Source organism: Procambarus clarkii, chromosome 37 (assembly GCF_040958095.1).
Source record: "Procambarus clarkii isolate CNS0578487 chromosome 37, FALCON_Pclarkii_2.0, whole genome shotgun sequence".
NCBI classification, from domain to species: domain Eukaryota; kingdom Metazoa; phylum Arthropoda; class Malacostraca; order Decapoda; family Cambaridae; genus Procambarus; species Procambarus clarkii.
This window is the reverse complement of record NC_091186.1, coordinates 31167989-31180310: the sequence shown is the minus strand read 5'-3', so window position 1 is coordinate 31180310 and position 12322 is coordinate 31167989. Positions and strand designations below refer to the sequence as shown.

Below are 12322 nucleotides of genomic sequence, written 5' to 3'. Positions count from 1 at the left end.
TGGGGAGGAGCCCGGCATGCTTGGGGAGGAGCCCGGCATGCTTGGGGGGGAGCCTGGTGTGCTTGGGGAGGAGCCTGGTGTGCTTGGGGAGGAGCCCGGCGTGCTTGGGGAGGAGCCCGGCATGCTTGGGGAGGAGCCCGGCATGCTTGGGGAGGAGCCTGGTGTGCTTGGGGAGGAGCCTGGTGTGCTTGGGGAGGAGCCTGGTGTGCTTGGGGAGGAGCCCGGCGTGCTTGGGGAGGAGCCCGGCATGCTTGGGGAGGAGCCCGGCATGCTTGGGGAGGAGCCTGGTGTGCTTGGGGAGGAGCCTGGTGTGCTTGGGGAGGAGCCTGGTGTGCTTGGGGAGGAGCCCGGCATGCTTGGGGAGGAGCCCGGCGTGCTTGGGGAGGAGCCCGGCATGCTTGGGGAGGAGCCCGGCGTGCTTGGGGAGGAGCCTGGTGTGCTTGGGGAGGAGCCTGGCATGCTTGGGGAGGAGCCTGGCGTGCTTGGGGAGGAGCCCGGCGTGCTTGGGGAGGAGCCTGGTGTGCTTGGGGAGGAGCCCGGCGTGCTTGGGGAGGAGCCCGGTGTGCTTGGGGAGGAGCCCGGCATGCTTGGGGAGGAGCCCAGCATGCTTGGGGGGGAGCCTGGTGTGCTTGGGGAGGAGCCTGGTGTGCTTGGGGAGGAGCCCGGCGTGCTTGGGGAGGAGCCCGGCATGCTTGGGGAGGAGCCCGGCATGCTTGGGGAGGAGCCTGGTGTGCTTGGGGAGGAGCCTGGTGTGCTTGGGGAGGAGCCTGGTGTGCTTGGGGAGGAGCCCGGCGTGCTTGGGGAGGAGCCCGGCATGCTTGGGGAGGAGCCCGGCATGCTTGGGGAGGAGCCTGGTGTGCTTGGGGAGGAGCCTGGTGTGCTTGGGGAGGAGCCTGGTGTGCTTGGGGAGGAGCCCGGCATGCTTGGGGAGGAGCCCGGCGTGCTTGGGGAGGAGCCTGGTGTGCTTGGGGAGGAGCCTGGTGTGCTTGGGGAGGAGCCTGGTGTGCTTGGGGAGGAGCCTGGCATGCTTGGGGAGGAGCCTGGTGTGCTTGGGGAGGAGCCCGGCATGCTTGGGGAGGAGCCCGGCATGCTTGGGGAGGAGCCTGGTGTGCTTGGGGAGGAGCCTGGTGTGCTTGGGGAGGAGCCCGGCATGCTTTGGGAGGAGCCCGGCGTGCTTGGGGAGGAGCCTGGTGTGCTTGGGGAGGAGCCCGGCGTGCTTGGGGAGGAGCCTGGTGTGCTTGGGGAGGAGCCCGGCATGCTTGGGGAGGAGCCCGGCGTGCTTGGGGAGGAGCCCGGCGTGCTTGGGGAGGAGCCCGGCGTGCTTGGGGAGGAGCCCGGCGTGCTTGGGGAGGAGAACTATTTGACTTGTGAGAGCTTGGTCCACTAGGCTGTTGCTTGGAGGCGGTCAGTGTTCCACATCTCAACTCGAAGTTGAGACAGGCTGCAGCCACCGACCCAAAGCGACACAGGCCCAACTAGGCCCAAGTAACGTTAACGAGGTAGCATGCAGCCAGGACCCTGTTCAACCGCCAAAAACCCAGTGTCCTAATGTCAGTCCAAGACATGTTACCAAAGACGGCACCAAGAGCAGCAAATTTACAAACGTCATGGACACAGGGATAAACCGCAGACTAGCTAGACTTAATAACCCTGTGGATGACCTGAGAGACCTGTACCCAAAAAAAGGGAAGAGGGGAAATCGGATGAACCCAAAACGCATCCCCGGACTCAGAAGCTGTGGCATGCGAATAACGGCAGAGGGCCGCAACTGGACACAACACATGATGCACCCCTGGCCTGATCAACCAAGCATCAACAACCCAAGGACCCCGTTCGGAAACCAGCAATCTCATTCTTCGCCAGAAAAAAAAGAGATGGTTGAATACGAACAAACTTATCACCACGACCATAAGAGTAGAAACCCCTGTGCTGGAGAAGAGCATTGAGCTCCATAGTCCGACCCGCAGATGCCAATGCCAAAAGCAAAAAGAGCCTTAGAAAAACAATCCTGAACCGAAGGAGCCACAACAAACCGAGATGATAGATAGGAGAGCACTCTGTCCAAAGACCAGGACATCCCATGGAAGAGCAGGAGCGAAAAGGCACTCATTAAGGTGCTCAAAATCGCCCTCAAGTAAACCAGGACCACAGTCAACGCCTTGTGCCACCCAAGCCTGTGGGTATGACAGAAGGAGTCCCAAGCATCCAGCGAGAACAAAGGGCAGTCTGCAGGCCAGGACGAACCCGGAACCTCACATCGAATCCAGTATGGAGACGAAGAACCAGACCTGAAGGAAGACGGATCCATTATATAGGCATTTTCCGGGTCGTGCAGGAGGTAAGCCGAAATGCCCACCCACACCTCAGTAGGCGAGGCGTGGGAAGCCGAAAACCTCCGGAAGGATGGAACCGAAGGATCCATCCTTCGGTTCCATCCGAATGGGGGGAAGGATGATGGGGGGGGGGGGCGCAAATGAACCACAGCAGGGGAAGAACGAGGGGGCGCGGACTGAACCAAGGCCGACGCGACCAACACCCCCAAAGTCCGGGTCCCTATAAGCAAAATGGGGCAGCCTCAGAGTATCCGGGGAAGCAACCAACCTAGCGCGTTGCAACAACCTAAACCTATCCTGCAAAGCGTGAGCCACCTGCACTCGAATAATGTCATCAGCAGATGGGATGAATTGAGTCACAAACAAGCAACAAAGCTTGCAGGACTCAGGGCCAAATGTCTCACCGACCCAACAGGCAACACGACGGAGGAAAAAACAATGAGTGTTGCCCTGCGACAAGTGGACAGAGCAAACCTCAAACTCACACAAAGCGAGAGGGGACTCAGGGGTCTCATCCATTGGACCCCGAGTGCCCCAGCTGGGGTTTCCCAGGGGCCCCCAAACTGGGTCTGCTAAGGGTAATCCCCAGGCAGGGTACTGCTAACCGGCATCTAAGCTACCAATCCACACTGCTAATGATGAACCCCCGGGACATTTCCACTCACGAGGGCAAAGCAGGGGGAGTAACACAAAACAAAAACAACCCTAATATAAAGGAGGGGGCACACCAAAGCAGACCCCCCCCCCCCCCCCCGGCAAAAAGAAAAGAAAAACCTCGCAAGTGGACATCGTACCTAGAGGAAACCGAGCCGGCTGCTGTTATAGGTGAAAACTAGCTGTGCAGTACCCCTCACCCCTACCAGCACAAAAAATACCACTTACCTCAAAACAAACAAGGGTGGAAACCCCCAAAACACTCGGGGAGGTTAATTGCCAAGCAGCAAAACACCAACAGAGGTAAGACAAAGGTGACTTGTGGAAGAGAACCCCAAGCCCCTAGGGCAGTACTTACAGGGCACTCAGGGAAGGTGACCCTAAGCACATGCAGCCCAAGTACCTGTGAATATTACTCCCAGCTTGCACCCCACCGTAAGAGCATTACTGAAACAGAGGACAACACAACAACAGGCCAGAGCTGTAGCCACACGACCATGCTGTATCCCATCAGCCGAAGAACTGAAGGAGTGGATCGCGGGCATAGGGGTCTGGGGCTCACCATTCCCCCTCCCGAGGAGGAGAGAGCTGCGCAGACATGCGAGGCGGATCGTGTGATGTCATGCTTGTTTGCTCGTTTTCATTTTGGGAGTTCTGTCCACTCGTTTGTCTATTTTTGTTATTTTTAACCAGAACAGGGGTTTGTTTTGGGGCGCTTACCTTTCTGGGTGCCAGTCCCGGTCGATGGCAAATATAAAATGCTCCAAATCACATGTGCAATTATATAGGCCATTGCTCTTCGTGCCTCCCTGGGAGGGCCAGGTTCTGGCTCATGGTCCCTGGTAGGCCTAGAACTCCACCCACATTGATTGATGCCAAAGTTAGGAAGGAATATCCATATCAGCCTGGATAGTTCCGGGGAGCCGTAGGGGCTCCCCTTCCCTCCCCAGAAAACCCACAAGAACACACAACATGACCCGGGGAGGGGGTAGACACCAAATCCAATTCGTACGAGGAAGGAGAGAAGGAGAACCCCACTCCTTGCAACACCAAGCCCCGCTCCGAGGGTACAAAAACTCAGGTGGAGTCCAACGGGGCCCAAGGCTCCCAAGTCAACCCCCACCGCATTCAGGAACCTCACTCCGAGAACCTGGAGCCGAGCCGTTTTGCAAACTCCCCGCTTCTAAGAGAAAAGACAGGAGCCACCGAAAGAACAGGATCGAAAGGGGCCCACTGGTCAGACCCACAAGCTTAGGCCAGAAGACCAGGCTCAAATGGATCTGCCGCCACCCCGGAAGGGGACTTCCCCAAAACGGCCCGAGTCTCAACACCAATTAGACCCTGCCCTGACTCCGAAACCCTGAGACGTTTTGGAGCCGGAAGCAAGGGACCGGACACTCCACAGAAGGGAAGAAGGACAAGGAGGGGGGATGGAACCAAAGTCGAAGTGACTCCCACCCCCAAGTCCGGGTCACTAAAACCAAAACAGACCAGTCTCGGGGCATCCGGGGAAGCAACTAACCTATTGCATTGCAGCAGCCTAAACCTAGCATGCAAAACAGCTGCTGCCTGCACCCTCATATCATGATCAGTGGCATGGGTAAACTGGAAAACATACCAACAACAAACGTCGCATGACTCCGGGTCAAAAGAATCACCGACCCTACAGGCAACATGGTGGAGGCACAACTGGAGCTTGTCACCCTGAAACAAGGGGACAGAGCAACTATCAACCTCACACAAATGGAGAGGGGACTCAAGGGTTGCATCCATCGGACCTCGGAGCCCCCGCGGGGTTTCCCAGTGCCTTGTTACATTGGTAACAAGCTAAGGGAAGCCCAGACAGTGTACTGCAAACCGGTGCCCAAAACTACCAAGCAAACTTCTAAAAGCTGAACCCTCGGGACATGTCCACTCACAGGGGGCCTATCAGCGAATACCACAAAGAACACAGATATGTATATATACCCTAAATATAGATAGGGGCAACCAACCGAAGGTAGACCCACCCATCAGGCAGGAAAACAAAAACAAAAAACCCTGCAAGAGGACAACATACCCAGGCGGAACAGAGTCAGCCGCTATAATAGGTGATAACTAGCAGTGCAGTACCCCCGTGCTACCAGTGATGAAAACTACCTCCTACCCAGAGACAAACAAGGGCAACAAAAACCCCAGTTGACTCCAAGGGCGATCAAGTACCGAGCAGTAAAAGACTCAGCAGAGGAAGATCCTAAAGAGACTTGTGGAAGGTGGCCCCAAGCCCCAAGGGCAGTACTTAAAGAGCACCTAAGGAAGGTGACCCTAGGTGCATGCAGCCCGAGTACCGAAGAATATTACTCCTGGCTTACACACCACCCGCAAAGACAGACCATGCCTCAAAGCACAGAAACTGAGACAAATTCAGGAGTCAGAGGCACAAGACCTCCCCATTATCACATCAGCCAGGAACTGAAGGGTGGATCACCGGCGTGAGGGGTCTGGGGCTCCCCCCCCCCCCTCCTCCTACCGGGAAAGGGGAGGGAGTGCGCAGACAGCGGCGTGGCAATGTCATGACGTCATGCTCGTTTGCTAATTTTTGTTTGGGGAGTTCAGCTTTCCGTAGCAATATTTTCACCAGAATAGGGGTTTGTTTTAGAGCGCCTACCTTTCTGGGTGCCAGACCAGGTCAATGGCAGACATAGAATGCTCCCAACCACACTGGGATTTCTATAGGCCATTGCTCCTCGTGCCTCTCTAAAGGGGCCAGGTTCTGGCTCGTGGTCCCTGGTAGGCAAGAACTCCATGCACATTGACTAATTCCAGAAAGCTAATATAGCCATATCAGACTGGATAGTTCAGGGAACCAACGGGGCTCCCCCCAGAAAGTTTCCTATATATAAAGTCAACTCTAATCTTGATGTGTCTCCATATCAAGTTTTTATATAGAGGCAATACTACACTTAGTTGGGTGAGAACAATGTGACCTTCAGCAGCGTACCTACACTGAGGTGTGGACAGTCTTGACATCTGGGAAGAGTTCCTGGCACTTCTGGAGCCAATCTTCTATCTTCATGCTGCACCCATCAGCTGTGTCTATGGTTGTGCCAACCTCCTGTGGGGTGTTGACTGTGTCGAGGCTCCCCAACATGGCCTGCAGCTGAGTCTTCCCTTCCTCTCCTTGTGTTGTCATATCCACCACACTGGTATCCTCCAGTTCCAAGAGCTTCATTGCTGACTTGTTCTGCTCTACCAGAGCATAGAGTTTGTCCTGGAGCTGGAGATGGTGAGTCTTCCAGTCCCCCAACTGCCCCCGGTACTCCCCCAGCTGGGACAGTACCTCTTCACAGCTAGTAATGAGGCTGCTGATGATGCTCTTCTGCTCCTGCACCAGGGAACGTAACTTCTTACTGATGCCTCTGGTGGGACCTTCAGAAGGTTTTGCTGGCACTGCTTCCTCAGTTGTTAGCTGGATATTTTTGAGTTTCCTAACAAAAGCCTCCACAGCATAGCTAATTGGGAACTGAGTAGCAGCTGTGGCAGCGTGCTCGGCACGGCAGCTGGGGCAGGTCAGCTGACCATTCTTGATAGCATTGTCAATACACTGGGAGCAGAATGTGTGGCTACATGGCAGTGTACGAGGTCGTAGCCGATTGTCGTCATAATCGTTAAAACACACTGAACATTCCTATGGCTTGTTATCCTGTGGAAAAGAATATTGAGTTATGGTTGATGTATTTACAACAAAAACTAATATTACAGTACTTTATTTACTAATACAAATTACATAATATTTTTATACATTCTTTGCATTAGCTATTTCAGAGCAGGGTTAATATTACTGACAGATTAACACATTCACAGCAAGGCCAATATTTTTTATAAACATATCCCGGAGTATGGGATAATATATTTAGGTAACATATTGCAGCAGCAGGGCTGTTTGTAAGCCATACCTGAGAGTACAGACTAACAAATCCCATCCTTACTTTCTTATGAATAATGGAAGGAAATGTATGTATCGTATGTGATAATGGGGGAAGGATCAAGTATTCTTAGTCTAAGTTGGACAATAAGGACACTGTGGGTTACATCTTAACACATGGGTTTTATTGAACAACTCTGAATTATTTTACACTTACCAACTATGGGAACACACAATTACATTACAGGATTGTTGAAATTGAGTGATACTCTTCACCAAACATAACCATGATGGATAAATTGACTATTGGTCTCACACAAATCTGGGCTTAGTTGATTTGGTGGTGATAAGACCACGAAATCTTATCTATTTGATTTATAAACTAAGTACAGTGTATATATATATATATATATATATATATATATATATATATATATATATATATATATATATATATATATATTAGTATATTTTGGTAGCAGTCTTTCCTGTAGACATATATTATTAAATATGACCGAAAAAGTAAGATTAATAATTCTAACACGAATTTTCTCAATCTTTCGTACATTACGCTTCACTGTTGGAGATAAATAAAAAATCACTTCTCCAAAATTCATTTTTTATTTCTAGTCTGACGCGACACGGGCGCGTTTCGTAAAACTTATTACATTTTCAAAGACTTCACAAATACACAACTGATTAGAACTTACGTCTCTCTGATATTATATCTACATTTGAGTGAGGTGGGAAGGATGATGTGGCATTATCAACACAAGACAGAACAGGGGGGGATATTAATAGGGTATTAAAAGTATCAACACAAGACAGAACAGAAACAATGGGTATTGAATAGAAGTGTTTGTAGAAAGCCTATTGGTCCATATTTCTTGATGCTTCTATATTGGGGCGGAGTCTTGAGGTGGGTAGAATATAGTTGTGCAATAATTGGCTGTTGATTGCTGGTGTTGACTTCTTGATGTGTAGTGCCTCGCAAACGTCAAGCCGCCTGCTATCGCTGTATCTATCGATGATTTCTGTGTTGTTTACTAGGATTTCTCTGGCGATGGTTTGGTTATGGGAAGAGATTATATGTTCCTTAATGGAGCCCTGTTGCTTATGCATCGTTAAACGCCTGGAAAGAGATGTTGTTGTCTTGCCTATATACTGGGTTTTTTTGGAGCTTACAGTCCCCAAGTGGGCATTTGAAGGCATAGACGACGTTAGTCTCTTTTAAAGCGTTCTGTTTTGTGTCTGGAGAGTTTCTCATGAGTAGGCTGGCCGTTTTTCTGGTTTTGTAGTAAATCGTCAGTTGTATCTTCTGATTTTTGTCTGTAGGGATAACGTTTCTATTAACAATATCTTTCAGGACCCTTTCCTCCGTTTTATGAGCTGTGGAAAAGAAGTTCCTGTAAAATAGTCTAATAGGGGGTATAGGTGTTGTGTTAGTTGTCTCTTCAGAGGTTGCATGGCTTTTCACTTTCCTTCTTATGATGTCTTCGATGAAACCATTGGAGAAGCCGTTATTGACTAGGACCTGCCTTACCCTACAGAGTTCTTCGTCGACTTGCTTCCATTCTGAGCTGTGGCTGAGAGCACGGTCGACGTATGCGTTAACAACACTCCTCTTGTACCTGTCGGGGCAGTCGCTGTTGGCATTTAGGCACATTCCTATGTTTGTTTCCTTAGTGTAGACTGCAGTGTGGAAACCTCCGCCCTTTTCCATGACTGTTACATCTAGAAAAGGCAGCTTCCCATCCTTTTCCGTCTCGTAAGTGAAACGCAGCACGGAACTCTGCTCAAATGCCTCCTTCAGCTCCTGCAGATGTCTGACATCAGGTACCTGTGTAAAAATATCGTCAACATACCTGCAGTATATGGCCGGTTTCAAGTTCATGTCGACTAAGACTTTTTGCTCGATGGTACCCATGTAGAAGTTTGCAAACAGGACACCTAGGGGAGAACCCATGGCGACCCCATCTACTTGCTTATACATGTGCCCATCCGGGCTCAAGAAGGGTGCCTCTTTAGTACAAGCTTGGAGTAGTTTCCTCAGAATACTTTCTGGCATGTCAAGAGGAGTACAGGCTGGATCACGATACACTCTGTCGGCTATCATTCCGATTGTCTCGTCCACAGGTACGTTTGGAGAAGTGATTTTTGATTTACCTCCAACAGTGAAGCGTAATGTACGAAAGATTGAGAAAATTCGTGTTAGAATTATTAATCTTACTTTTTCGGTCATATTTAATAATATATGTCTACAGGAAAGACTGCTACCAAAATATACTAATATTAAAGTGCACGACCCAGCAGCAAGGAATCAAGCCTTCACGATAAAATATCGCCAGGATCTGATTCGTGATCAGATATACAAGGCAGAGAATGAAATCAAAGACAACAAAACGCAACTACTTCATGCTACAAACGAGTGGAGAAATAGCAACATCGACCATAGTATCCGTACCCGCATTGAACAACACCTCGACATCCTCACAGACCAACATCACCTCAGCACTGAAACAAGGATTATCAAGAAACTAACAACATTATATGGAGGACCTATGGCAATTCCACGACCAAGAGATGGCTTCCTGAACCTTGCAGGAATTAACCTCACTGAGGACCAAGTCACTCTCCTAAATCTGGGCATAAACTGTCATGTTATGTCCAGACCGAGTGAAATGGCCCGGAAAGTAGAGTTGGAAATTCTGTTGGACGACATATTCGACCTCGAGACACAAAAGAAGGTCACTACCAAAGATACCTTACAAGCAGAACTTATTGCAGAAGGAGGAAAGAATCGAGGCAACTACAGAAGCACCATACTGTCCCCCGAGCTTAAAGCGGCAGCTAAAAGCCTTCGTGAGAACAGGGAGATAGTTGTCAGGAGAGGTGACAAGTCGCCAATATATGTCATTCTTAAAAAAGACGAATATCTGGCGAAAATGAACATCATACTCTCTGACCAAACTAAGTTCCAAAGGGTAACGAAGGACACTACAGCTGAATTAAAAGCAAAGGTCAACAAACTGATCGAAACTGTGAACGCCAAGAAATCCGGACTCCACCTTGTAACAGACTAGGCTGTTGTAAGAATTATCCAGAGTGGTTTATCGACAAAAGAGAATGGGAAGCTGAGCCGCATGGTGACCTGACCCCCAGGGGAATTCGCGGTGGAAATAACCGACGCTTTGTTCATATCTGCGTATAATGAATCATCCTATAGTATTCAAGTAATTTAGAGAAAATTAGCCTTTATTCATTTTGCATTAAAATTGTATTGTATAATAGTACTGGATACAATATCAAGAGTATTCTAATTATTGAGTTTAAGTCACCATCAGTGACGTCACGAATCAGATCTAACTTTTAAAGCGGAGTGACCGGCGGTCATAGGTCATCAGGGGTTGACAGGTCTACTATTTCTCAAAGTTTTAATAACCATTTTTGTGATCGGGAACAGCTCTGCCGTTAGATGTTTGTAATTTAATTCAGTAAAATAATTCAACCAGTCTGGATCAATTCAGTACAAACAGAGTTTAATTGTTATAACTTAACCTTGCTAAAGTAACTGGGTAAGCGATGCGGAACAATACAATGTTCTAGTCTGGGGTAGACCAGACAAGAGGAGATCAGTGTGGTCACGGAAGCAGCTGGGATAAGAGGTCAACATCTTACCTCTCCCCAAGAACAGCCCCAACACCTAGAGCTGTGGTCGCCCAAGGTATAGTTGCTATTGTTAAGTATAGAAATAGTCTCATTTGCCACTCAGGTCAAGTAGGGAGTGTTAAAGTGATAGGGAGTGAACATATTTAGATTTTGTTTTAGTTTTCTTTTAATAAATTAAATTTGTTATTAATTTGCATTTTATTGTTTCCATGTGTTTTATGTGTATACTTGTCCTGGTCACGTGGTCCACACGAGGTAGAGTTGCATTGGGCGCCGATTCTAACATCGAATCGGAATTATCATTACCGTGTAATTTATTCCACACTCAAGGTCATCGTTTATAGTGGGGATCAAGCCCCTAGGTTGATTAATTAGCGTGATCGATCCAGACCTCGATCATTGCTCTTGTATTACTGGTCTGGTGGTGGCAGCAGAGGTGACTCTAGGGTTTTGTTCAGAGCTTAGGTCACGTCATACTGGGTGTAGAATCCTAAGTCGGTCAATCGTCTTAGGACCACGTGGCGTGGAGTTGGCTTTGGTAAAAGTTTTGGAGTCCCTTGGTTTAGAAATAAAAGTAAGAATACGGGTAGAGGGAGTAGAAAGAAGGAAGTAAAGAGAGAGAAACCCGAACCCGTGTTACAACCTGCCAAAGATCATTGGGGAATATAAACCTGGATATGCGTATGGAAATGTCAAGACGCACAAGCCTGGAAACCCACTTCGGCCAATCATTAGCCAGATACCCACACCCACGTACAGACTGGCGAAAGCGACTCAACGGCCTGCTGACTCCTTATGTTCCTTGCGCCTTCAGCCTGAAGTCTCCAAAGGAATTTGTGGACTTACTGCGGGGCACACGGGCCACAGGGATAAGAGCCTCGTTGGACGTAGAATCGCTATTTACCAACGTACCTGTGGACGAGACAATCGGAATGATAGCCGACAGAGTGTATCATGATCCAGCCTGTACTCCTCTTGACATGCCAGAAAGTATTCTGAGGAAACTACTCCAAGCTTGTACTAAAGAGGCACCCTTCTTGAGCCCGGATGGGCACATGTATAAGCAAGTAGATGGGGTCGCCATGGGTTCTCCCCTAGGTGTCCTGTTTGCAAACTTCTACATGGGTACCATCGAGCAAAAAGTCTTAGTCGACATGAACTTGAAACCGGCCATATACTGCAGGTATGTTGACGATATTTTTACACAGGTACCTGATGTCAGACATCTGCAGGAGCTGAAGGAGGCATTTGAGCAGAGTTCCGTGCTGCGTTTCACTTACGAGACGGAAAAGGATGGGAAGCTGCCTTTTCTAGATGTAACAGTCATGGAAAAGGGCGGAGGTTTCCACACTGCAGTCTACACTAAGGAAACAAACATAGGAATGTGCCTAAATGCCAACAGCGACTGCCCCGACAGGTACAAGAGGAGTGTTGTTAACGCATACGTCGACCGTGCTCTCAGCCACAGCTCAGAATGGAAGCAAGTCGACGAAGAACTCTGTAGGGTAAGGCAGGTCCTAGTCAATAACGGCTTCTCCAATGGTTTCATCGAAGACATCATAAGAAGGAAAGTGAAAAGCCATGCAACCTCTGAAGAGACAACTAACACAACACCTATACCCCCTATTAGACTATTTTACAGGAACTTCTTTTCCACAGCTCATAAAACGGAGGAAAGGGTCCTGAAAGATATTGTTAATAGAAACGTTATCCCTACAGACAAAAATCAGAAGATACAACTGACGATTTACTACAAAACCAG

General features: G+C 49.2%; 1 protein-coding gene across 3 annotated transcripts in view; it reads right to left on the bottom strand.

The window, feature by feature from the left end:
- LOC123759177 (peptidyl-prolyl cis-trans isomerase-like) overlaps nt 1-12322 on the bottom strand; it is a 76623-nt gene that overhangs the window by 15475 nt on the left and 48826 nt on the right. For all 3 annotated transcript variants that reach the window (XM_069337371.1, XM_069337370.1, XM_069337372.1), the window contains one exon: nt 5968-6669. The gene's annotated coding sequence lies outside the window, so the exon portion shown is untranslated. The remainder of the gene's footprint in view (nt 1-5967; nt 6670-12322) is intronic.